Source organism: Sciurus vulgaris, assembly GCF_902686455.1.
Source record: "Sciurus vulgaris genome assembly, chromosome: 2".
NCBI classification, from domain to species: Eukaryota; Metazoa; Chordata; class Mammalia; order Rodentia; family Sciuridae; genus Sciurus; species Sciurus vulgaris.
In genome coordinates this window covers 33,247,664-33,275,643 of record NC_136462.1, presented here as the reverse complement: position 1 = coordinate 33,275,643, position 27,980 = coordinate 33,247,664, and the positions used below count along the sequence as shown (strand labels likewise).

Below are 27,980 nucleotides of genomic sequence, written 5' to 3'. Positions count from 1 at the left end.
CCGCCTCCGGGCCGAGGGCGCAGGGCATGCTGGGGACCGTGGCTCTCGCGTTATCTCAGCGCGTTCTCAGGGCGCGTGTTGAGGTGAGTCTGGAGCCCCGCGGGCTCAGGTGTACCGCTGAGAGCAACCGGAAGCTGGGGGCCTTAAGTAAATTGACATAGTCGAGGAAAATTTTTAAATTAAATCTCCCGCCATCTCGGGAAATCACAAATGTAGAAAGGTGTAGAAAGGGAGCGGTGAAGAAAGGAAGGAGTTTTACTGTTCTGTACGCATCCGACCAAATTAGGATGGGCAGCACAAGCGACCTCGTAATGAGATTGCAAAAATGGACGCAGATCATACCTTTCGTGGAGCCAAGCAGATGCAATCCATTACGTGCGATTTCTCGCGCAAGAGGAATCGAGGGCACCGTTTGCTACTCATTTCTTGGCAGTTCCCCCTGGGAGTGGCTGGCTGTGTTAACTGATTGCCTTTACCCAAAGGAAAAACAAAACTATTTCTATTTCCCCCGCCCACCCAAGTCCCGCCTTTCTCATTGACAAGTACCTACTTAGATCTTGGAACAAGGCACTTTGGATAACTCTCGGTGACAGGTGATAAGTGCACTGTCTTCCTTGATATTGACATTTCAAAGTTGTTTCCCAGAACCTTAAGAAAAAGATCCTTTGTATCTGACAGCGGCTTGTTTAACTTTTAAAAATATATGTACATACAGAGACACAGATAAGTATTATAATTACAGATTTTTTTCCCCAAGAAAATCCTTAAAGGAAGAAGGAAAAAGATCTCATCCTTTTATCCTTTTAACAATATGGAAAGTTTTGATCATTTTTCTTTTTCTTTTTTTTTTTTTTAACCCTTACAGTAAAATTAGTGCACTACCTAGGTGTGACTTTTTAGCCCAGCTTTCTTGACTTTTGGGAGAGGATATTCCAAACTGAGTTTGAAGGAACCCTCAGGGGTGCCTTAAGAGTTAGGAAGGCACTTTCTTGCACTCTCTCACTCTGTCTCTCACACACACACTTATGAGGTTGTTACTGGCAGGCAAGCCAAGGGAATTGCCTGCCACCTGCCCACATAAGAAAAAAGCAAACAGTGGAAAAACAAATGAATTTCGTTCACTTTGATCAAATTGGGGAGAAGCAGCTGGGTTTTTTTTGTTTGTTTGTTTGTTTGTTTTTCTCTGCTGGTCTCACAGAAGCATTTACAATTTATAGAAACAAAAGCTGTGTGATAGACGTACGTAGATTTAGCTGGGCTGTGCTAGCCAGAGAACATATCAGTTTTAGCTTCCTTGAAAAGCAGCTGGGTCAAGAAATAGTTTTTATTCTCAGCAGGAGGAAATTCAGGAGTTCTTTGTTTCAAGGTAACCACAGAGGTTAATGGGGACACTGGAGGATTGAGAAGTATAGGGCCAAAATAAAGGCATTCCAATGTAGATGTAAAAACCAAACTAGCAACTACTATGTGTACCAAGAAAATAAGACAGATTCAGCAGGAAGGGGCTCTTATTTGCTCACCATGAAAGAAGGTAACATGGTAGTGAAAAGAACACAGAGGATGATGCCAAGAGTACCTTATTTCAAGTTTCAGTACCTTATTTCAAGTTTCAGTTCCATCTGTTTCCCGTTGTCTGGGTTTGACAAAGTAACCTAACATCTCTAAACTCTGTTCATTCCTTTTTAAAAAGGAGCTCTTTAGAGGCTGTCAAAAAGAATCAATGAAGTGAAACTTTCAAAATTACATTTCTACTTAAAATTCAGATTTTTGCCACCCTCACTTCCAGCCCCCTTCCACATATGTTGGTTGGATGAGTAAATAAAACAATCATTATAAAAGGCAGAAAAATGAAAAAACTAAGATAAGAATGACATTGGAATGCCAAGAGAAAAGAGATCAAATAGAAATGGAAAAATGAATTCAAGATGTTATCAATGAGAAGATTTTGAAGAAGAAAACCTATAATTTCCTGTAGATTATGGGGTCAGGGAAGGTGGGGGAGATCATTACTGTGTACCTGTTGAAGTTTGTCCTTCTGATCTGAGTGCACAGCTTCAAAGGAAACCCATAGGGCAGTGGGAAAAAAAATCACTAAAGTTCAGGAGATGATAGTAATAGGTATAGTGACAGGTGGGGGATGTAAATTGGCTAATGAAACTATAGTCTGTTTGTAGTACTAGGGAGTGAACCCAGGAGCAATCTACCACTGAGCTACAGCAACAGCCCTTTCTATTTTTATTTTGAGACAAGGTCTCACGAAGTTGCCCAAACTGGCCTTCAACTTGCCATCCTCCTGCCTCAGTCTCTCAAGTAGCTGGTATTACAGGTGTGTGCCACTTCCCCTGGAATAGATGTATAGAATGAAGCAGCCTAATATACAAGAAGACAGAAAATGGGAAATAGGAGCTTCCACTCTGAGGAAACAATTGAGATAAATTGTGGAATTTGGATAGTGTTGGAATTATTTAGGCAATGAATCAATTAAACAGCATTTTGTGATCTTTCTGAAAGAATTTAAAAGGCTTTACTGAACATCGAACTTTTTTTTTTTTTACTTAGAGAAAAATTTATTTCATAGAGTACATTCAATAAAAGAAGAAAAAATAAATAAATGACATAACACTACAGATCAAAGTCCTAGAAAAAGAAGAACAGAGCAACACCCAACGTAGTAGAAGACAGGAAGTGGTTAAAATCAGAGCTGAAATCAATGAAGTTGAAACAATAGAAAAAATTGACAAAATAAATAGTTGTTTCTTTGAAAGAATAAACAAAACTGATAAATCCTTAGTCACGCTAACAAAGAGAAGGAGAGAGATAACCCAAATTACTAAAATTCAGAATGAACAAGGAAATATCACAATAGACATGATTGAAATACAAAACATAATCAGAAGCTATTTTGAAAGTATATACAACAAAATAGAAATTCTCAAATGCATTAACAGGTTTCTAGAGACATATGAATTATCTAAACTGAATGAGAAGGACATACACAATTTATATAGATCAATTTCTTTTTTTTTTTTTTTTAATACATGGATGAGCCACTGTTTGGGGCATAGATGTTTATGATTGTTATGTCTTGCTGATTTATGGTTCCCTTAAGCAGTATGTAATGTCCTTCTTTATCCCTTTTGACTAGTTTTGACTTGAAGTCCACCTTATCTGAAATGAGGATGGATACCCCAGCTTTTTTGCTGAGTCCATGTGCATGATATGTTTTCCCCCATCCTTTCACCTTTAGTCTATGTGTATCTCTTTCTACGAGGTGGGTCTCTTGCAGGCAACATATTGTTGGATCTTTCTTTTTGATCCAATCTGCCAGTCTATGTCTTTTGATTGATGAGTTCAGGCCATTAATATTCAGGGTTATTATTGAGATATGATTAGTATTCCCGGTCATTTGGTTCATTTTATTTATTTATTTATTTATTTATTTATTTATTTATTTATTTATTTTGAGACGACTTGGTTCTTCCTTTATTTGACAATTCCTTTAGGATGGTTCCTCCCATTGCTGATTTGTTTCTTTGTTTTTCATCTCTTCCTCATGGAATATTTTGCTGAGAATGTTCTGTAATGCTGGCTTTCTTTTTGTAAATTCTTTTAGCTTTTGTTTATCATGGAAGGATTTTATTTCATCATCAAATTTGAAGGTAAGTTTTGCTGGGTATAAGATTCTTGGTTGGCAACCATTTTCTTTCAGGGCTTGAAAAATGTTGTTCCAGGCCCTTCTAGCTTTTAGGGTCTGGATTGAAAAATCTGCTGATATCCGTATTGGTTTCCCCCTGAATGTAATTTGATTCCTCTCTCTTGCGGCCTTTAAAATTCTGTCTTTATTTTGTATGTTGGGCATTTTCTTTATAATGTGCCTTGGTGTGGGTCTGTTGTAATTTTGTATATTTGGAGTCCTATAAGCCTCTTGTACTTGATCTTCCATTTCATTCTTCAGATTTGGGAAATTTTCTGATAGTATTTCATTGAATAGATTGTTCATTCCTTTGGTCTGTTTCTCTAAGCCTTCCTCAATTCCAATAATTCTCAAATTTGGCCTCTTCATGATATCCCATAGTTCTTGGAGATTCTGTTCATGATTTCTTACCATCTTCTCTGTTTGTTCAACTTTGTTTTCAAGGTTAAATATTTTATCTTCAATGTCTGATGTTCTGTCTTCCAGGTGTTCTATTCTATTGGTTATACTTTCTATGGAGTTCTTAATTTGGTTTATTGTTTCCTTCATTTCAAGGATTTCTGTTTGGTTTTTTTTCAATATCTCTAACTCTTTATTGAAGTGATCTTTTGCTTCCTGTATTTGCTCTTTTAACTGTCGATTGGTGCGATCATTCAGTGCCTGCATTTGCTCTTGCATCTCGTCATTTGCTTCCCTGAGCATTTTAATTATGTACATTCTGAACTCCCTTTCTGTCATTTCTTCTGCCATGCTGTCGTTGGGTTTCATTGATGTAACATCTAGATTTGTTTGCAGCATTTTCTTTCCTTGTTTTCTCATATTGTTCAGGTATCAGTTGACCGCTGTGATATTGCAGATTTCCTCTATTGTCTTATAATATCCCTGAAGATTTCTATTATATCCCCTCTTAGTCTTCAGTAGCCTGAAATCTTGGAGGAAGTTGATAATGCAGTGCTCCACAAGGGAGCTGACTCCCTAGGGGTGGTGGCCTTCTGGTGGGGTATATTCCCTGCTAGTGGGCAGAGGTACCTTCACTTGCTGATGAATGGTCATCCAGAAGGGAAGTAGGTTGTGGGCTGATGCAAGACCAGTTTGGGCCTGTGTCTCTGATTTTACGGTCCTTTTGGGAGAACCTCACCCAACAGGGAGGAGTCACCCGGTGGGGAGGTCTCGCTGGTTGGTTTTCCTCCCAGAGGTTCCGTTCAATTCACAACTACCGCCTGGGCTGGGCAGCCTTCTTCTGCAATGTTCCCAGGGACCCGAACCTACCTCCTGGGCCTGGAAGCCTCACCCTTCGCAAACGAATCTCCTTCGGCTGCCTCTCCTCAGAGAAGCTGCCTGCAGTCCTGGAGCCTTCGCTCCGCCCCTCAGTTTGTCTGTGGGGCCCTTCCACCAAGAAGCCGTCTAGGACCCTGCTCTGCACTTTTCGCCTGGCTATGCGGCCCCTCCTCTGAGCAGCCACCTGGAGCCCCTTACAATCGCTCCGAGTCCCAATGACCTGCCACACGCCTTTTCCTCCGGCAGCCACCTGTTGATCCGTGCGGTCGCTCTAAGACCAAGTGACCCACCACGCACCACTTTCTCCACCAGGCAGTCACCCAGAGATCTGGTGCGTCACGAGTCCCAAGAACTCACTGTGCACCTTCTTGTCCCGACTGCCTCCCGTAGCCCTGGTGCAGTCACTTGGAGCCCAAGCACCCCGCCGCGCTCCTCCTGAACATCAAACTTTTGTGAAAATGTTCTTCATACATCCACTGTGATGGAAGGAGGAAAGTTGGAAAGATTCAGAGTGAATGGTGGTTGAAAGATAATCTAGACATTTTTAAAGCCAGGCATTTTAATACTATTCAAAGGATATTACTGAAATGTTTAGAACTTAATCTTGCCCCTCTCTTGGAAGCTAAACTGTTTGATGTTTGGACAGTGTAGCATGAAGCACTTTTCCATAAAGTATCTGAGCACTTAGATGTTTTATTGTTAACCGAGCTTGATTTGCATTTGCCATCCAAACCAAGGCAGTTTCTTTCTTATTAAACGATCTTTATGTGATGTTTATTACCATACACTCAAAATAGGATAAAAAGCTCATGTGATATGTTAAGATAAGTACTGAGTTTCGTAGCATGGAAGCTGGGGATGTAGCTCGTAGTAGAGTGCCTGCCTAGCATGTGTGAGCTCCTATGTTCAATTCCAAGCACCACACACACACACACAAACACAAGATAAGTGAGACTGATAACACATCTAACAAAAATATGCAGGTATGCCACTAGTCCTGGGAATGGTCATATTTCCAGGGACATCATAGGAGGTATATGAAAGGCCCAACAGTTCCAGGACAGCTGGGACTGACAGACCTATAGCTTGAGGAAATCCAATATCCTGTATATGGTAACGAAATTTTATTTGGTGCACTAAAAGCAGCAGCTGTAGGGCTCAAGGGATGACTGACAGCAGTAGGAATGTCTAAGTGAGTGAAGTTTGTTTTTGTCATCATTGTATTTTACATTAAAACTGGTCATCTTGGGCACTTGGCTTCAAAGCTCTATTAAAAGAACTTCATCATCCAAATACAGTCAACCTTCAAGATGTTCTCATGCAGGATTCCAGGTTATATCTCATCTTTGAATTCCTTTCCATGGATCTCAAGAAACACTTGATTCTATCCCTCCTGGTCAGTTCATGGATTCTTCACTTGTTAAGAGTTATTTGTACCAACTCCTTCAGGGGATTGTGTTTTGTCTTCACAAAGACTTAAAAAACTCTTATTGCTGACAAAGGAACAATTAAACTAGCTGATTTTGGACTTGCCAGAGCTTTTGGAATACCTGTCAGGGTATATACACATGAGTTAGTAACATTCTGGTATAGAGCTCCTGAAGTATTGCTGGGTTCAGCTCGTCGTTACTCCAAGCCCATTGACATTTGGAATATAGGCACCATATTTGCAGAATTGGCAACTAAGAAACCACTTTTTCATAAAGATTCAGAAATTGATCAACTCTTAAGGATTTTCAGAGCTTTGGACACTTCCAACAATGAAGTGTGGCCAGAAGTGGAATCTTTACAATATTATAAAAATACATTTCTCAAGTGGGAAACAGGAAGCCTGGCGTCCCATGTCAAAAACTTGGATGAAAATGGCTTGAATTTGCTCTTGAAAATTTTAGTCTATAACCCACCAAACGAATTTTTGGCAAAATGGCACTGAATCATCCATATTTTGATGATTTGGACAATCAGATTAAGATGTAGTTTTCTGACAAAAGTCCACTTATATGGAGGATGGAGAGTTATACTGTTGTATATTTTTCTTCTCCTTGTAAAACTTCAGCTGTACTTCATCTTCTACTTTCAAAAATATAACTTAAAATATAAATCTTCTATTTGAATTTAAATGTAATAATTCTGTATATGTGTGTAGATCTCACTGTGACAACTATTTGTTATTATAATAAAGCTACAAAATCTAAAAAGAAAACAAAAAACCCATGATCTTGGAGAAGTTAACATCTAGAGTACAGCAAGCATTTGTAGATATTCTACCCATCCAGTGCCATTTAACATAATGTACATTTACTGGGTCAGAATACTGAAGCAAGGGCTTGAAACTGATTGTTCTTTGTAAAGGTGATAATCTTCAAGACCATGCCAGATTTGGAAGATAGCTGATGAAGGCTTCCTAACAGGATAGTACTGACAGCCTGCAGTACAACTTGGGCTCTAACTTGATTAAGTAGATTGTTCATCTTAAGTTTTCTGTGATTGTAATACTGAATATAAATAGGGTGTTCTCAAAGGTGAGGAGTAACAGGAGTATAATCATAGTAACAGCACCTTCCTCAGAGAGCCATTTCTAAGAAAGCCTGGCTTTTTTCCTTCCAACACCAATTTCTCTCTAATCTCACTAGCTCTATCACTGAGTTTGTGTATATACCAAAACTAGTTTTTCATTTTATTCTTAAGCTAATTTATTTAGTTTATATCCTTAAAATCTTACCTATATTTTTTAGGAACCTCTTAAATGATCTCTTTGAATATAGTTTTAAACACCTTAAGTTTATACTCTACATATTTTCTGGTTATCTTTTTTAGAATTCGAATTTTATTCTTTGTCTTCCCTGATTAAAATTCGTCAGTAGCTTCTCTTAGCCTTCAAGAGACAGCCAGATTCCTTAATAAGGCATGCAAAATGATTCATGATCTGGTTTTGCCTACCTTCTAAATTCATTTCTCACATTTTCTTACTAGAAAATATAAATTTGATTATATCACTCTGCTCAAAATCCTTCAATGACTTTTCATTTTATAAGAGAAGCCAAAGCTTAACATTGGCCATATAGGCCTATCTGATCTGGCTTCTTAATTCTCCAGTTCCTCTATACCACAGTCTCCTGACAATACTCGGTTCTCCAATTCTGCAACCAAGCTGGCCTTTCTACATCACAATAAGTTTGTTTTTGTTTTCAGTCTTAGCATATGCTGGGTCATCTACTTCCTGACTGACTCCTTTTGTTCTCATCTCAATGAAAATTTTATCTTCTTAGGGAGGACTCCTTGAACACTGAATGCTAAGTAAAAATAAAATTTTATTGGAGAGATATCAATCTATTTTGTTTACCTATTTTGTTTACTTATCTTCATTCTCTCAATAGAAGTTAAGTTCATATCAAGCCATACTTCAAGGTTCTCATATTTGCATATCTGTTCAAATTATTTGCTTTTTTATATACTTTTGATTTCCTGTACCTTGACCATCTTTTCAATCCTTTGAAAATAATTCTGATTTAATCTTACAGGTTGGTAGAGGATATCTCTCCCAGGAAGACTTCCTCAACACTTTCTGTCTCCCAGGCAAGACTAGTTTTGTTTGCCTTACATCTGAGCACCTCAAGTTTCTAATGTACAATTCTATCACATTGTATCCTGCTATACATTTTATTTAACTGTCTGCTTATATAAGATTTTAGATGTAGGAAATATGTCTTTACTATTTGTATCCCCTGTATGATGAAGCACACATAGTAATTATTTGCTAAATTTTTATTTAATCAAACATAAATAAATTATCCTGGAACTGAATCAAACAACATTTAGAGTGACAGGATCAATTTCCCACAGAAAGATATTCTTCACCATCTGCCACACTAAGTATCATTGCTGAGTAGACGATAGGATACCTTCTCAGAATATCTTTTTCTCTCCTGCCATGCCTATTCCCCATTGATAGTGCAATCTTTATATCTCTTGGTTTGTGAAACTTAATCTTGGTGGCCCTGGGTCTGACCTTCTTCTGTCTTAAAGCCTACTTTATCATTTGACTAAAGGTAAGGAGAGTTGGGTTTATTTAAAATATATTGTTTGATTTAATCTTCACAATGACTTTCAGAGCAAGTACTATTAAGTCTAGTTTATAGATGAGGAAATTAAGAATCAGAGAAGATTTTACGTTGCCTAAGGGTGTGGGACTGGAAAGAAATATTATAAGGATCTGAACTTAGGGCTCACGTGTCCATCATTTTTTTTTCTAATATATCTTCCTGCATAAAAAAATCTAGAGATCCTAAGGCAATTAGGATTTGTGATAGCTTGCCATAATTAGGAGATAAGCATGTAGATTAGGCCCCTGCTTGATAGCTACATTTAACCATTTTTTGAACTTTAAATGTATTTATCATTGGACAGATGAAATTAGCAAAATAATAGTGACAGTTATAATAATGGTAGTCATAATATGATGGGTTGTGTTGTGTCAACTTGACTAAGCTGGAAACCAAATTTTTCAGAATCTTTTTCACTGTATAGTTCTAATTTAGACTTGACCAAAAGAAGAAATTCTGTGCTTGGTTTGAAGTGGAGAAATGAAGTAATAGTTTTTGGAGGTCTGTTACAATTATGTGTTACAGTGAACAGATGCAGAGGTGCATAGTGGGTTCTAGGGTGTCCTTATTTTTTTCCTCTGTGCCATGAACCCTGATCCCTGACTTCTGGCCCAGATAGTGAAGAGCAGCCCACAGCCTATCACCAGAAACTTAACTGTGGACCCACAGAGGAGGTAGGAACATGGATGCAAGAACTTCTTTTTCACGCTAATTACTTCAGAGGCTGAAGGATGGCTTTCAGTTTAGTTGGTAGATAGATGATCCCGTCTCTTATTCACCAACACCTGCTTCTGGATCTTCATTTCCCCACTCCCCCCACAGTTTTGTAAGGTCTAATTCCTTTATAAAGATCCCGTATCCTAAAACAGCCACTGTGATCCTGAGTCCTGAATTACATCAGTATTGGTACTGAACATGGTTACAGAGGAATAGAACAGAGGATGGGAATGTGGAATTGGTTCTCCAAGGTATTCAGTGGGAAAACAGTTACTTGTTACTTAAATCATCAAAGGTGGTCACCCAAATATCTACTGTCATAGAACATTTTAATCAAAATAAGGCATTTAAGCAATATGGGATTGGTCACTTGCTTCTGTATGCACTAGAGAACTTGGGAAAAGAAGATAACATGAGAATTTTAAGTGTTTAGCTCAAGGTTCAGGTACAACTATAAATGAGTCTATGTATCTCTCTCAATAGGTTCATCTCTATCTTCTTTTGATAAAAATGAAATTACATCATAGTCATTTATGAATTTGGGTTTTACTTGGTTTTGGCCTGGGAATAATATAACACAGGGACATTTATGTAGGCATTAAAATATTCTTTCTGCAAATAGTTAAAAATTCAAAAACAGTTAAAATCATTTGAAAAGATACTCAAGAGTTAGTCATTAAAATAATTTTGAGATATTAGTTTTTGCTAAAAGTTTAAATTTTATTCTGATTGTTCCTCACTCAGTAAAACTTTGAAAATCCATTTTTTAAATCCATGAAGCTAATTAATAAAACTAACAGTATTAATCAGAGTAGCTAAAAGACTGGTAGCAGTCATTTCTGCTGTACAGCCTTTCAGTTCTGTCCTAGCCAATTATCACTGGAGTTGGTTCTTCTGATTAAGGCAATTAAGTGCCTTTATAAAGACAAGAATAAAATCTATACAGACTAAATCTATACCTGATTTTCTGTGTTGAAATATTATAAAATAAATCACAGATGACCTAACAACGTTTATAGTAGAACTGCTTATAGTAGATGTGATCTCTTACTTCATTCCTTTTGAAGAAATAAAATGAAAAGTCAGTTCCTTTTCTTCCTACCTTCATTAGTCTCACTCCCCAATGGTAATAATTTCTAAATATTTTTATGTCAGTGTCTAGAAATTCTCAGTACATATAAATACCTTTTGGGGTCTAGTCATGAAAATAGAAACCATTACAATATTTCATATAAAGTGGATTTGCTTAATACAGGACTTATCCATCCAGGGCTCACAACTGGCTAGAGATGAGAATTCTAAGGCAGGCAACACTACTGGTAATAGGATCACAATGAGGTGAAGGTTCAGCCAAAGCTGTGTTTTGCTCTTGAAGAAATGTTGACTTTAACTAAGAACAAGACGAAAATCAATTTCCTCCTCCTCCCAACTTCCAAATTCTATAGTCTCCAATTAATGGAAACTAACTAGAAGGGGTCTGTCAAGGAACTCTGGAAAATACAGTTTGTGGAGTCCCAGCCGTAGCTTTAAACAGTAAGAAGCGTGGGCCTTCTGTTGTAATGTTGTGATACAGGTAAATAACCAGAAACACCACACGTACACACACACTCATATTTAAAGAAAAGAGGGACTATAAAACACTATGTTCCTGGATACCCTCTTTCTATTCCCCAAAACCTAGCCAAGTTAGGGAAAAATGAGAGACAGCCTGGGCCAAGATGTCCAGGTGCACATTACCTAGGAGACCCTGGCTTTCTCTTTTGCACACTGGGAACTAAAGTAAGTTAGTGCTTTCTGTAGAAGGTTGATAGGAAAGGGCTGGGAATGTAGCTCAATGGTAGGCCCTGGGTTCAGATTCCAGTACTACCAGTGGGAGCACATTTAAGCTGTCATCTGTCACCTTTCAACATGTCTCTGTCATTCTTTGAGCATACCATTACTTTTTAGCACAAAATATTTTAGGCCCATCTTATATTTTACCTGCCCTAGGTTTCTGTTTGTTTGTTCAACAGCAGTTTTTTTCCAGGATTCCTGACTTCTATTAACAGATAATGGTATTTATAGAATAAGACTAACAATGGGCAGAGGATGGGGCTAAGTATATTCATTGCTTCTGATGTATCATTTCTTATAATCCTTCTTAACAGACCAAGCTTAGACTGTATTTACACTTCTATATCTTTATTCATTGAGAGGCAATTCTGCATGGATCTCTTACATTTCTATATATCTTACATATAGTTGTACCAACAGATTTTGTTCTAGACTTTCCTTTCTTTTTTTAAATTTTTTTAAATTTTTTGTTCTAATTAGTTGTACATGACAGTAGAATGCATTTATACATTTTGATAGATCATACATAAATGGAATGTAATCACTCATTTTTCTGATTATACATATTGTAGGATCACTTCAGTCATGCAGTCATATATGTACATGAGGTAATAATGTCTGTTTTATTCCACTATCACTCCCTCCCTCATACCCCCTTCCCTCCCTTCTCTCTCTACCTAATATAAAGTAACTCTATTCTTCCCTATACTCCCCTTATTGTGAACTAGCATCTGCATATCAGAGAAAACATTTGACCTTTGGTTTTTTGGGTTTGGTTTATTTCACTTAGCATGATATTCTCTAACTCCATCCATTTACCAGCAAATGCCAGAATTTCATTCTTCTTTAAAGCTGAGTAATATTCCATAGTGCGTGTGTGTGTGTGTGTGTGTGTGTGTATACATATTTTCTTTATATGTGTGTGTGTGTGTGTGTGTGTGTGTATACATATTTTCTTTATCCATTCATCTGTTGAAAAGTATCTAGGTTGGTTCCATAGTTTAGCTATTGTGAATTGAGCTGCTATAAACATTGATGTGACTGTATCACTGTAGCATGTTGATTTTAAGTCCTTTGGATATAAACTGAGGAGTGGGATAACTGGGTCAAATGCTGGTTCCATTCCAAGTTTTCTGAGGAATCTCCATACTGCTTTCCATAATGGTTGCACCAGTTAGCATTCCCACCAACAATGTATGAGTATACCTTTTTCCCCACATCCTCACCAACATTTATTGTTGCTTATATTCTTGGTAATTTTCATTCTGTTTGGAGTAAGAAGAAATCTTAGTGTAGTTTTGGTTTGGCTTTAACTAAATGCTAGAGATGTCGAACACTTTTTTTTTATATTTGTTGATTCATTGTATATCTTCTTCTGTGAAGTGTTTGTTCAGTTCCTTAGCCCATTTATTGATTGGGTTATTTGGGTTTTTCTTTTGGTGTTAAGTTTTTTGAGTTCTTTATATATTCTAGAGATTAATGCTTTATCTGAGGTACATGTGGTAAAGATTTTTTTCCCAACCTGTATGTTCTCTCATCACGTTATTGTTTCTTTTGCTGAAAAGAAGCTTTTTAGTTTGACTCCTCCCATTTATTGATTCTTGATTTAACTTCTTGTGCTTTAGGGGCTTGCTAAGGAAGTCAGATCCTAGGCCAACATGGTGAAGATTTGGGCCTACTTTTTCTTCTATTAGGTTAATGGTTTCTGTACCAGTGCCCAAGTCTTTGATCTACAATGAGTTGAGTGTCATGCTGGTGAGAGATAAGGGTTTAATTTCATTTTATTACATGTGACTTTCCATTTTTCCCAGCACCATTTTTGGAATAAACTATCTTTTCTCCAGTGAATGTTTTTTGCACCTTTGTTGAGTATGAGATACCTGTATTCATGTGGATTTGTCTCTGTATCTTCTATTCTGTACCATTGGTCTACATGTCTGTTTGGTACCAATACCATGCTGTTTTTATTATTATAGCTCTGTAGTATAGATTGAGGTCTGGTATTGTGATGCCTCCTGCTTCACTTTTCTTGCTAAGGATTGCTTTGGCTATTCTGGGTCTCTTATTTTTTCCAAATGAATTTTATGATTGCTTTTCCAGTTCTATAAAAATTGTCATTGGAATTTTAATAGGAATTGCATTATTTGTCTAACACTTTTGGTAGTGTGGCCATTTTGACAATATAAATTCAGGCAGAATTAATATATATATTTATATATATATTCAGAATTAATATATATATATTCAGGAGCATGGGTGATCTTTCCATCTTTTCAATTTCTTTTTTTAGTGTTCTGTAGTTTTCATTGTAGAGGTCTTTTACCTCTTTTATTAGATTGATTCCCAAGTATTTTATTTAGGCAATTGTGAATGGGGTAATGTTCTTTATTCCTCTTCCAGTGGATTCATTACTGATGTATAGGAATGCATTTGATTTATGGGTATTGACTTTATATCCTGCTAGTTTGCTGAATTCATTTATCAGTTCTAGAATTTTTTCTGTGGAATTTTTTGGATCTTCCAAATATAGAATCATATCATCTGCAAATAGTAATAGTTTGAGTTCTTCTTCACCTATTTGTATACTTTAATTTCTTTCTTCTGTATAATTGCTCTGGCTAGAGTTTCAAGGACAGTGTTGTATAACAGTGGTGAAAGAGGGCATTCTTGTCTTGTTCCGGTTTTTAGAGGGAATGCTTTCAATTTTTCTCCATTTAGAATTATGTTGGTCTTGGGTTTAGCATATATGGCTTTTATAATGTTGAGGTATATTCCTTCTATCCCTAGTTTTCCTAGTGTTTTGAACATGAAGGGGTGCTGTATTTTGTCAAAAGGTTTTTCTGCATTTATTGAGATGATCATATGATTCTTGTTTTTAAATCTTAATATGATGAATTATGTTTATTGATTTATGTATGTTAAACCAGACCTGCATCCCTGGAATAAACCCCACTTGATCGTGGTGCATTATCTTTTTAATATGTTTTTGTATGTGATTTTCTAGAATTTTATTGAGAATTTTTGCATCTATGTTCATCAGGGATATTGGTCTGAAGTTTTCTTTCCTTGAGGTGTCAATGTCTGGTTTTCTGTATCAGGGTGATATTAGCCTTTTGGAATGAGTTTGGAAGGGTTCCCTCCTTTTCTATTTCATGAAATACTTTGAGGAGTATTGGTATTAGTTCTTCTTTGAAGGTCTTGTAGAACTCAACTAAGAATCCTTCTGGTCCTGGGCTTTTCTTTATTGGTAGACTTTTAATGGTGTTTTCTATTTCATTACTTGCAATTATTCTGTTTAAATCATGTATGACTTCCTGATTAAGTTTAGGTAGGTCATGTGTCTCTAGAAATTTGTCAATGAGCCCTTTTGCAGCCATTGCTGAAGTGGCATCAGCTAAAATGAAGTTCAATCCTTCTGTGACTTCTGACCAAAACAAGAACCACAAAAGGCATTTCAATGCCCCTTCACACATTCGCAGGAAGATTATGTCCTCCCCTCTTTCCAAAGAGCTGAGACAGAAGTACAATGTTCAATCTATGCCCATCCTAAAGGATGACAGATTCAGGTTGTGCAAGGACACTGTAAAAGTCAGCAGATTGGCAAAGTGGTCCAGGTTTACAGGAAGAAATATGTCATCTATACTGAACAGGTGCAGCAGGAAAAGGCTAATGGCACAACTGTCCATGTGGACACTCACCCTAACAAGGTGGTTATCACCAGGCTAACACTGGACAAAGACTGCAAAAAGATCCTGGAACAGAAGGCCAAGTCTTGCCAAGTATGAAAGGAAAAGGGCCAATATAAAGAAGAAACAATTGAGAAGATGCAGGAATAAAGTAACCATATTTACAACTTGCATTAAAAACTGCTAAAATCGGGGCGATCCACGATGGCGGACTAGAGGGTGACTGCATCTTCAGTCACTCCAGAACCCAGGATTCAAGAAGGAGAGGCATTGAGAGACTTGGACTGAAATAGAGCCACAGGGTGAGTCTCCCCGACCCAGTGAAGCTCTGCCCGTGTGGCAGGCCCGGATTCGGGCGGCTTATTAGAGTAGGGCAGCTAGAGTCTTCCCCAGGCAGCCCTGCACACTCTGGCGGTGGGCTCCTCCCACAGGGCCAGATTCTCCAGCTTCTCGGAGCAGGCCCCCCAGTGAGAGCCTTTCCACACAGAGCCAGCTCCAAGCCCTGGAACCAGTAGTGGGCTAGGGGCAGCTTTCCTTGGAAGCACTGCATTATCAAGTTACTCCAAGACTTCAGGCTACTGAAGGCAGGAAGGTGATACACTGGAAATCTACAGGGACACTATAAGCCAATAGAAGAATTCTGCAATATCACAAAGTTCCACTGACATCTGACCAATATGAGAAAACAAGGGAAGAAAATGTCCCAAACAAACCTAGATACTATATCAATAAAACCCAATGACAGCACAGCAGAAGAAATGTCAGAAAGGGAGTTCAGAATGTACATAATTAAAACAATCAGGGAAGCAAATGAGGAGATGAAAGAGCAAATGCAGGCATTGAAGGAGGAGATGAAAGAGCAAATGCAGGCAGTAAATGATCGCACCAATCAACAGTTAAAAGAGCAAATACGGGAAGCAAGAGACATTTCAATAAAGAGTTAGATATATTGAAAAAAACAAACAATCAGAAATCCTTGAAATGAAGGAAACAATAAACCAAGCATAACCAATAGGATAGAACACCTGAAAGACAGAACCTCAGATATTGAAGACAAAATATTTAATCTTGAAAACAAAGTTGACCAAACAGAAAAGATGGTAAGAAATCATGAACAGAATCTCCAAGAATTATGGGATTTCATGAAAAGGCCAAATTTAAGAATTAGTGGGATTGAGGAAGGCTTAGAGAAACAAACCAAAGGAATGAACAATCTATTCAATGAAATAATATCAGAAAATTTCCCAAATCTGAAGAATGAAATGGAAAACCAAGTACAAGAGGCTTATAGGACTCCAAATATACAAAATTACAACAGACCCACACCAAGGCACATTATTATGAAAATACCTAACATAAAAAATAAAGACAGAATTTTAAAGGCCGCGAGAGAAAAGAATCAAATTATATTCAGGGGGAAACCAATAAGAATATCAGCAGATTTTTCAATCCAGACCCTAAAAGCTAGAAGGGCCTGGAACAACATTTTTCAAGCCCTGAAAGAAAATGGATGCCAACCAAGAATCTTATACCCAGCAAAACTTACTTTTATATTTGACGATGAAATAAGATCCTTCCGTGATAAACAAAAGCTAAAGGAATTTACAAAAAGAAAGCCAGCATTACAGAACATTCTCAGCAAAATATTCCATGAGGAAGAGATGAAAAACAATGATGCAAATCAGCAACGGGAGGAACTAGCCTAAAGGAATAGCCAAATAAAGGAGAAACTAAATCATGTCAAAAAACAAAAATGAGTAAAATGACTGGGAATACAAATCATATCACAATAATAACCCTGAATGTTAATGGCCCGAACTCATCAATCAAAAGACATAGACTGGTGGAATGAATTAAAAAGAAAAATACAACAATTTGCTGCCTGCAAGAGACTCATCTCATAGAAAGAGATACCCATAGACTAAAGGTGAAAGGATGGGAAAAAAATACCATGCACACGGACACAGCAAAAAAGCTGGAGTATCCATCCTCATTTCAGATAATGTGGACTTCAAGCCAAAGTTAGTCAGAAGGGATAAAGAAGGACATTACATACTACTTAAGGGAAGCATAAATCAGCAAGACGTAACAATCATAAATATCTATGCCCCGAACATTGGCTCATCCATGTACGTCAACCAAATCCTTCTCAATTTCAGAAATCAAAAAGACCACAACACAATAATACTAGGTGATTTTAACACACCTCTCTCATCACTGGATAGATCTTACAAATAAAAATTGAATAAAGAAACAATAGATCTCAATAACACAATCAACAATTTAGACGTAACCGACTTATATAGAATATACCATCCAACAAAGAACGAATACAATTTCTTCTCAGCAGCACATGGATCCTTCCCTAAAATAGACCATGTCTTATGCCACAAAGCTACTGTTAACAAATACAAGAAGATAGAGATACTACCTTGTACTCTATCAGATCATAATGGATTGAAATTAGAAATAAATGACAGAATAAAAAACAAAAACTTCTCCAATACCTGGAGATTAAATAATACACTATTATATGATGAATGGATAACAGAAGACATCAGGAGAGAAATTAAAAAATTCTTAGAAGTAAACGAGAACAAAGACACATCATATCAAAATCTCTGGGACACTATGAAAGCAGTACTTAGAGGAAGATTTATTTCATGGGGCGCATTCAACAAAAGAAGTAGAAATCAACAAATAAATGACTTAACACTACAGCTCAAAGCCCTAGAAAAAGAAGAGCAGACCAACCCCAAAAGTAGTAGAAGACAGGAAATAGTTAAAATCAGAGCCGAAATCAACGAAATTGAAACAAAAGAAACAATCGGAAAAATTAACAAAATAAATAGTTGGTTCTTTGAAAAAATAAACAAAATTGATAAACCCTTAGCCACACTAACAAAGAGAAAGAGGGAGAAAACTCAAATTACTAAAATCTGGAATGAACAAGGAAATATCACAACAGACACGAGTGAAATACAAAACATAATTAGAAGCTATTTTGAAAATCTATACTCCAACAAAACAGAAAACCTTGAAGACATCATCAAGTTTCTAGAGACATATGAATTACCTAAACTGAATGAGGAGGACATACACAACTTAAATAAATCAATTTCAAGCAATGAAATAGAAGAGGACATCAAAAGCCTACCAACAAAGAAAAGTCCAGGACCAGATGGGTTCTCAGCCGAGTTCTACAAAACCTTTAAGGAAGAGCTCATTCCAATACTTCTCAAAGTATTCCATAAAATAGAAGAGGAGGGAACCATCCCAAACTCATTCTATGAAGCCAATATCACCCTGATACCTAAACCAGACAGAGACACATCAAGGAAAGAAAATTTCAGACCAATATCCTTAACAAACATCGATGCAAAAATTCTCAACAAAATTTTAGCAAATGGCATACAAATATATATTAAAAAGATAGTGCACCACGATCAAGTGGGTTTTATTCCAGGGATGCAAGGTTGGATCAACATCTGCAAATCAATAAATGTCATTCACCATATCAACAGACTAAAAGTTAAGAATCACATGATTATTTCAATAGAAGCAGAAAAAGCATTTGATAAAATACAGCATCCCTTCATGCTCAAAACACTAGAAAAAATTGGGGTAGTGGGAACATTCCTTAACATTGTAAAGGCCATCTACGCTAAGCCCATGGCCAATATCATTCTAAATGATGAAAAACTGAAAGCATTCACCCTAAAAACTGGAACAAGGCAGGGATGCCCTCTTTCACCACTTCTATTCAACATCGTTCTTGAGACTCTAGCCAGAGCAATTAGACAAACTAAAGAAATTAAAGGGATACGAATTGGAAAAGAAGAACTCAAACTATCCCTGTTCGCTGATGACATGATTATATATTTAGAGGAACCTGGAAATTCCACCAGAAAACTCTTAGAACTCATAAGTGAATTCAGTAAAGTAGCAGGATGCAAGATCAATGCTCATAAATTCAATGCATTTTTATACATAAGTGATGAATCTTCAGAAAGAGAAATTAGGAAAACTACTCCATTCACAATAGCATCGAAAAAAATAAAATACTTAGGAATCAATCTAACAAAAGAGGTGAAAGACCTCTACAATGAGAACTACAGAACACTAAAGAAAGAAATTAAAGAAAACCTTAGAAGATGGAACGATCTCCCATGTCTTGGAGACTCTAGCCAGAGCAATTAGACAAACTAAAGAAAATAAAGGGATACGAATAGGAAAAGAAGAACTCAAACTATCCCTATTTGCTGATATTATGATTATATACTTAGAGGAACCAGGAAATTCCACCAGAAAGCTTTTAGAACTCATAAGTGAATTCAGTAAAGTAGCGGGATATAAGATCAATGCACATAAATCTAATGCATTTTTATACATAAGTGATGAATCTTTGGAAAGAATAATTAGGAAAACTACCCCATTCACAATAGCCTCGAAAAAAATAAAATACTTGGGAATCAATCTCACAAAAGAGGTGAAAGACCTCTACAATGAGAACTACAGAACACTAAAGAAAGAAATTAAAGAACACCTTAGAAGATGGAAAGATCTCCCATGTTCTTGGATAGGAAGAATTAATATTGTCAAAATGGCCATACGACCTAAAGTGCTATACAAATTCAATGCAATTCCAATTAAAATCCCAATGACGTACCTTACAGAAATAGAGCAAGCAATTATGAAATTCATCTGGAAGAATAAGAAACCCAGAATAGCTAAAGCAATCCTTAGCAGGAAGAGTGAAACAGGGGGTATTGCAATACCAGATCTTCAACTCTATTACAAAGCAATAGTAACAAAAACGGCATGGTATTGGTACCAAAATAGACAGGTAGATCAATGGTACAGAATAGAGGACACGGACACAAACCCAAATAAATACAATTTTCTCATACTAGACAAAGGGGCCAAAAATATGCAATAGAGAAAAGATAGCCTCTTCAACAAATGGTGCTGGGAAAACTGGAAATCCATATGCAACAGAATGAAACTAAACCCATATCTCTCACCCTGCACAAAACTCAACTCACAATGGATCAAGGACCTCAGAATCAGACCAGAGACCCTGCATCTTATAGAAGAAAAAATAGGTCCAAACCTTCAACTTGTTGGCTTAGGATCAGACTTCCTTAACAGGACTCCCATAGCACAAGAAATAAAAGCTAGAATCAACCACTGGGATAGATTCAAACTAAAAAGCTTTCTCTCAGCAAAGGAAACTATCAGCAATGCGAAGAAAGAGCCTACAGAGTGGGAGAATAGCTTTGCCACTCATACTTCAGATAGAGCGCTAATTTCCAGAATCTATAAAGAACTCAAAAAACTCTACACTAAGAATACAAATAATCCAATCAACAAATGGGCTACAGAAATGAACAGACACTTCACAGAAGATGTACGTTCAATCAACAGATATATGAAAAAATGTTCAACATCTCTAGTAATAAGAGAAATGCAAATCAAAACTACCCTAAGATTTCATCTCACCCCAATTAGAATGGCGATTATCAAGAACGCAAGCAACAATAGGTGTTGGCGAGGATGTGGGGAAAAAGGTACACTCATACATTGCTGGTGGGGTTGCAAATTAGTGCAGCCACTCTGGAAAGCAGTATGGAGATTCCTCAGAAAGCTTGGAATGGAACCACCATTTGACCCAGCTATCCCACTCCTTGGACTATACCCAAAGGACTTAAAATCAGCATACTACAGAGATACAGCCACATCAATGTTCATAGCTGCTCAATTCACCATAGGCAGATTGTGGAACCAACCTAGATGCCCTTCAGTTGATGAATGGATAAAGAAACTATGGCATATATATACAATGGAATATTACTCCGCCATGAAGAATGATAAAATTATGGCATTTGCAGGCAAATGGATGAAATTGGAGAATATCCTGCTAAGTGAGATAAGCCAATCTCAAAAACCTAAAGGATGAATGATCTCGCTGATAAGCGGGTGAGGACATATAAGGGGGGGTAGGAGGGGTTAGCGTTAGGGTTAGGTTTAGGGTTAGGGATAAGGAGGGTGGTAAGAATGGAGGAAGGAAGGACTGTACAGAGGGAAAAGAGAGGTGGGACGGGTGGTGGGAAGGGAAAAAATAACAATGAATCAAACAATATTGTCCTATGTAAATTTATTATTTTTAATTAAAAATAAAAAATTTTAAAAAAGGATCTAACACAAAAAAAACTGCCTAAATGAAAAAAAAGAAATCTGTCAGTCTTCAATATTTTCTATTTTATTGGAGTATAAATTTTCAAAATAGTTTCTAATTATATCTGTATTTCAGTTTTGTCTATTAAGATATTTCCTTTTTTATCACATATTTTAGTAATTTGGGTTTTCTCTCTTTTTCTCTTTATTAGTGTGACTTGGAGTTTATCAATTTTATTGATTTTTTTTCAAAGTACCAACTTTTTGTTTTGTCAATTTTTCAATTGTTTCTTTGTTTCAATTTCATTGATTGCAGCTCTGATTTTAATTATTTCTTGTCTTCTACTGTTTTTGGTGTTGATTTGTTCTTTTTCTAGGGCTTTGAGCTATAATGTGTTAGGTCATCTTTTTGTTGACTTTTTATTCTTTTAATAAATGAGCTCAATGTAATAAACTCTCTCTTACTACTGCCTTCATAGTGTCTCAGAAATTTTGGTTTGTTGTATTGGTATTCTCATTTACCTCTTAAGTATTTTTTCATTTCATTCTTGATTTCTTCTACTATCCATTTGTCATTTAATAGTGTATTATTTAGTCTCCATGTATTAGAGTAGCTTCTATTTTTTATTGATTTCTAATTTCAGTCCATTATGATCTGATAGAATGCAGGGTATTACCTCCATTTTTTTGTATTTACTAAGAGTTGCTTTGTGGCATAAGATATGGTCTACTGAAGAGAAGGATCCATGTGCTGTCAAGAAAAAAAGTGTATTTGCTCATGGGTGGGTGACATATTCTATATATGTCTGTCAAGTCTAAATTATTGATTTTATTATTTAGTTGTATAGTTTCTTTATTTAGTTTTTATTTAGAAGATCTATCCAGTAGTGACAGAGGTGTGCTAAAATCTCCCAGTATTATTGTGTTGTGGTCAATTTGATTCTTGAAACTGAGAAGTGTTTGTTTTACATACATAGACGCTTTATTGTTTGGGGCATAAATATAATCATTATGTCTTGCTGCTATATAATTCCCTTCAGTAGAATGAAATGACTTTCTTTGTTCCTTCTGATTAACTTTGACTTGAAGTCTACTTTATCTGATATTAGGATGGAAACTTGTGCTTGTTTACACAATCTATATGAGTGATATGTTTTTTCCCATTCTTTCACCTTCAGTCTGTGGATGTCTTTGCCTATGAGGTGAGTCTCTTGGAGACAGCATATTGTTGGATCTTGTTTTTTAATTCAATCTGCAAGTCATTGTCTTTTGATTGAAGAGTTTATACCCTTAATATTCAAGGTTATTATTGAGATATGACTTGTATTTTGATTTATTTCTAGCTTTTAATTTGATTTAGATTATCTTTTGACTATTTCTTTATTTTATTTATTTTTATGCGGTACTGAGGATCAAACCCAGTGCCTCACACATGCAAGGTAAGTGCTCTGCCACTGAGCCACAACCCCAGCCCTTTGACTATTCCTTTAGTGCAGTTCCTTCCTTTGCTGATTTTCACTTTTTTTTTTTTTCACTTCATCCTCATGGAATATTTTGTTGATAATTTTCTGTAATGCAGGCTTTCTAATTGTGAATTCTTTAATTTTTGATTATCATGGAAGGTTTTTATTTCATCTTCTGAAACAGTTTTGCTGGATATAAAATTCTTGGTTGGCATCCATTTTCTTTCAGAGCAGAAATATGTTGTTCCATGACCTCCTAGTTTTGAGGGTCTGGGTTGAAAAATCAGTTGAGATCTGAATTGATTTTCCTCTGTATGTAATTTGCTTTTTTTCTCTCATGGCCTGTAAGATTTTATCCTTATTCTGTATTTTAGCCATTTTCATTATAATGTGTCTTGGTGTGGGTATGGTCTGCTATAATTTTGTACATTTAGGGCCCTGTAAGCCTCCTGTATTTGATTTTCCATTTCATTCTTTAAGTTTGGGAATTTTTCTGATATTATGTCATTGCGAAGATGGTGCATTCTTTTTGTTTGTATCTTTGCTCCTTCTTCTATCCTGATAACTGTTAAATTTGATCTTTTCATGTTATTGCATAATTCTTCAAGGTTCTGCTCATGGATTCTTACCATCTTCTCTGTATGGTCATCTTTATTTTTAATATTAAATATTTTGTCTTCATTGTCTGAGGTTCTGTCTTCCAAATGGTCTAGTCTGTTGGTGATGCTTTCCATTGAATTTATAATTTGATTTACTGATTCCTTCATTTCAAGGATTTTTGCTTGTTTTTTTTTTTCATAATCTCTAACTCTTTATTGAAGTGATCTTTCACTTTCTATACTTTTTCTTTGATTTCATTCTTTTCACCATCATTTACTTTGCAGATCAGATTAACTATGTACATTCTAAACTCCTTTTTAGACATTTCTTCTATTGTGTTGTCAGTGGCTTCTCTCTTTGGGGCATCTTAGTTTGTTTGTGGCATTTTGTTTCCTTGTTTTTTCATATTGCTTGTGTGTTTCCCATCTAACTGTGTGGATCTGAATCAATACACATCCTACCCTGTAGACCTATATTGTCAGTGAAGATTTCCAGTATCCCACCTTTCAGAGGGAGAACAATATCATTAAGCACCCAGTGCAAACAATATACAGCCCCAAATCTAATAGCTCCCAACAAGGTGTCCACTGCCCTCTCACTATAAACAGCAATGATGAGTTCAATCACTGTCCACAATAAAAACAGATTTACAATCTCAAATAGTGGACAAAGAACAGAAACAGTGCAGGACATGGTGTTCATGAGCGAGAAAGAAACCAGAAGCAAAAATCCACGGGAAGAGTGGAAGAGGAACCAACAGAGTTTGGCTATTAGATGGAGAAAAGGTAGAAAGGGAATCTAGGAAGACAGACAAGTGAGAGGAAGAATGCATATAAGAGAAAAAAAATTACAAATATAAGAATACAGAGCAGAACTGTGAAATACTATGCATATATCACTGTCTTCAACAAACTGAAGCACAAAAAACACCTTGCTCCAAATTTGATGGAGAGAGATGCCAGAGAAGAAACAAAATAAATCTCAGTGGAAATTTGAACAACTGTCCCTGCCAGCGTCCAGAACCTTCTCAGCCCTGCCTGTCTCTGACTTCCCATAAGACTGTCTGGCCCAGACAGGCCCTGGCAGACCCAGTCACTATCTCACAAATCTGGGCCTCAAATATCCTGGGTTTGGCCATGTTGCAATCCCCGAATTTTAATGCCACTAGAATTTGGAGAAAGACCACTAGGGATGAGCAAACCTGAGAGATAGTAACTAGATGACGGCAACCTGCTCTCCCAGGAGGAAGACCCCAGGTGTATCCAAACCCGTAGGCACCCTGACACTGAACCTCCAGGTCCTTGCTGGTGTCTCCAGCCAGGGGTGACTGCACCCCAAGATGGCAGTGACAGCAAACCCACTCATACCCCAAACCAACCCCAGGCTCTGGCCAGCATCTCAAAATGGATGTGACCATATGCAACCAAACCTGGAGTCTCCCTGGCAGCCAACCTCTGGGTAGTTGTGGAAGTGGTAGTAGCAGGAGTCAGTGGCAGCAGGGAGGTGTCAGCAGCAGCTGCAGAAGTTGGTGTCATTGGCAACTGGTGGGGGGACTGCAGCAGTAGCGGCGGTGGCTGTGGCTGCAGCTGCAGCAGCACCCCAAGAGAAGACCTTCAGGTGACCTCTGGGGAGCAGCAGTGGCTTTGGTGGCAGCTATGTGGGCAGCAGCAGCAGCACCTGAGAATACTCCTCCAGGTGACGACAGTGTCTGTGGCCCCAGACTTTCAAGAACGTCTGAAGAATGGACTGGCTTTGATGGAGCATGCATGACTTAGATCACTACCATTCCTGCCTGTATCCGTTGTCACACCACACAGTGGGAGAACATTCACCATCAGATGCTGGGAAGAAACTTCTAGTGCAGGAATCACACATAAATTTCTACTGTACTAGACATAAGTGAAAGACTCTTTGTTTCTGATACAGAGACTACAACTGCCTATCAGAGTTGTGATACCTGCTAAAAGTTGACCCATTTGTTTCAAGGTAAGGAAGTTCACATTTCATAGGGGATGCCCCCAACCTGTTCCTGAAAGACAAATTACATCAGAACTTTGATCCCTTCTTGGGGCTACCAGACTTACCAATATTACTGCCTTAGTCTGATCATCTAACCTCAGCCACACTGTTGAGGCCATGAAACTAATCTGCATCATGTTATTGGATTTCAAGAAATTGCGATCTAACAGTGGTGCACATTTGATTGCTAAAGTCACCCGACAGTAGGCTAACAGTCAAGGTATTCAACAAACCATCCACAGGCTTTAGGTATTGTTAAGTGTTAGAATAGCCTCCCCAATTCCTGCCTTTACCTCCTGCATCTCCTTCTGGCTCACACAATGGCTCACACAACTTACTAAGGCTTACTAAAATAACTTAGTCACTAAATACGACTATCTCTAGAAAGGAATCATACCCTTTGACTACTTCCTAATTACTATCAGGAAAGAGGGGCAAGAGGTTACTTAGCACTAGTTTGAAATTTTAGGTACGTTTAACTATTCCTAGGCAGGATGCATCTTTCATTCCCTTGGTGTTTCACTTGGAAGTACATCCTCCGGGTGGTGGAAAGTACTTTATTAGTTGTCCAGGGCTTGGAGAGATGGGAGGATTGGACTGATGGTTAAAAGAAGCAGGGTCTGTCTCTTTTTGGGGCAGTGAAAATGTTCTTAAATCAATCATGGTGTTATTTGTACAACTCTGTGAATATATGAAAAGCCATTAGATTGTGTACTTTAAATGGGTAAATTGTATAGTATGTGAATTATATTTTCAGAAAGTCTTTTTTTTTCTTTTATAAAAGGAAACTTTAGAAAGAAGAAAAAGAGGAGGGACAGGAGGAAGAAGAAAAAGGAAGAGAAGAAAGAAAAGGAGAGGAGGATTCAGTAGTTCTGACTCCTGAGGTGTCTGAGAATATGCATAATTTATGCTGCAGCCAGCTGTTCTTCAAGATTCAAGGCCTTTCAGTATGGAATCCAGATACATAGCAGACTCTAGGATAACCATGAGTACTGGTTCTGGAAGGCAAAGAAGGCAGAGGTGTCAAACATCAGTCATGGAAATGGTGAGTGTAAAACTCACATGGTACCTGAAAAGTAATTGGCTACCTAGGCCCCTGACACCTTATGAAAGGAAAAACCAGGCAGCTAGAAGGTGGTGACCGGAGTCCTATAGGAGTCCTTACCCTGATTTCTCATATTCACCATCACTTTGAAGTCCCAGGGACCACTCACCACAGGATATCCAGGTTATGGGAGGATCGAGACAGCTCATAAACTGCTAAAGGCTTCTCTATGGCATGTCTGCTCTGATGGAAAGGAGACACAGGTACTTGAAGACATATGAGTAAATGCGACAGCCACAAGAGATCTTGTGACACTTAAACACTTCTGAAAAATCTGTTCTATGCCAGGCTCTGTTAGAGCCACAGAAGAACCATTCACCAGTCATGGTATAGGTTTGGAGGAGGCAATGAGAAAAGTAACAGCATGAAACAGAAGATGATACTGACATTATACTGGCAGATGCTTTCATTGCCACAAATTTCCCCCCAAAATAGAAAATGATAAAATTAAATGAAAATAAATAATGAAAAAAGAAAAAAATCAGATCTGAGCAGTAAAGAAAGCAGTTAATACAAATTTAACCAGGAACTATTATAATGAGAAGGAATCCTCAGAATCAGATCTAGGCTCAATACTAAATACAGCATGGACAAGTGAGAATTTCTAACCAATTGCAGGACGGAGGTCAGTGAGTGGAAAATTACTGAGTTGAAAACATGGGACCAAAGGACTTCTAGCAAAAAAGTGTTCACATGCAACACACACACACACACACACACACACACACACACACACACACACACACATATACAAACAAACAAAAAACAGTATGCTTGTTGAAGGTAGACCAGGTTAATCAGACATCACCTGGGGAAAATGGAGAGTTAGGGAATTGATCAGATATTACAGGTGCTATATAACAAAGAGTGGGATATTCTGTTTAAATCAATTTAACAGTCTCTACCTTTTAGCAATCACTACCCTTTTATTAGAGTTTTAATCTTAACCACATTTAATGTCATTAAATGTATAAGGTTAGATTAATCTCTGCAATTTTATAATTTGTTTTCTTTAAGTGTAACATCTACTTGGTCCCTCTTTTTTCTTTTACTATCTTGTTTTGTTACTGATTAATAACTTTCATTGTAAAAGTGAAATGATGTGAAAGAAAAATAACCAATTTAAATATTTGAAATTAAAAAAGCTTTTAAAAAATGAGTATTCCAAAGAGATAGGAAACGACCCAAGCTTTTTGCTCAATATGGTAGAAAAGTGCCAATTAGCTAACTAGTATTATGATTTAGATAAGAAATGTCTCCCAAAAGTTCCAGGGATAAAGAAGGAATGTTCAGAGGTAAAACAAG

The 27,980-nt window shown here is 37.2% G+C and overlaps 1 long non-coding RNA gene and 2 pseudogenes across 3 annotated transcripts; all 3 read left to right on the top strand.

Annotated features, from left to right (window-relative positions):
* The first annotated feature begins 42 nt into the window (after window positions 1-42).
* LOC306653997 lies at window positions 43-27,420 on the top strand. The gene is made up of 3 exons (XR_013761852.1): window positions 43-83; window positions 8,494-8,548; window positions 26,355-27,420. It is a non-coding gene; the product is annotated as an uncharacterized lncRNA (long non-coding RNA).
* LOC306653525 (cyclin-dependent kinase 1-like) lies at window positions 6,210-6,949 on the top strand (annotated as a pseudogene). The gene has a single exon. The product of its transcript is annotated as a cyclin-dependent kinase 1-like (transcript).
* Window positions 13,881-15,461, top strand: LOC306652930 (large ribosomal subunit protein uL24-like; annotated as a pseudogene). Its single transcript has one exon. The product of its transcript is annotated as a large ribosomal subunit protein uL24-like (transcript).
* Window positions 27,421-27,980: the final 560 nt, after the last annotated feature.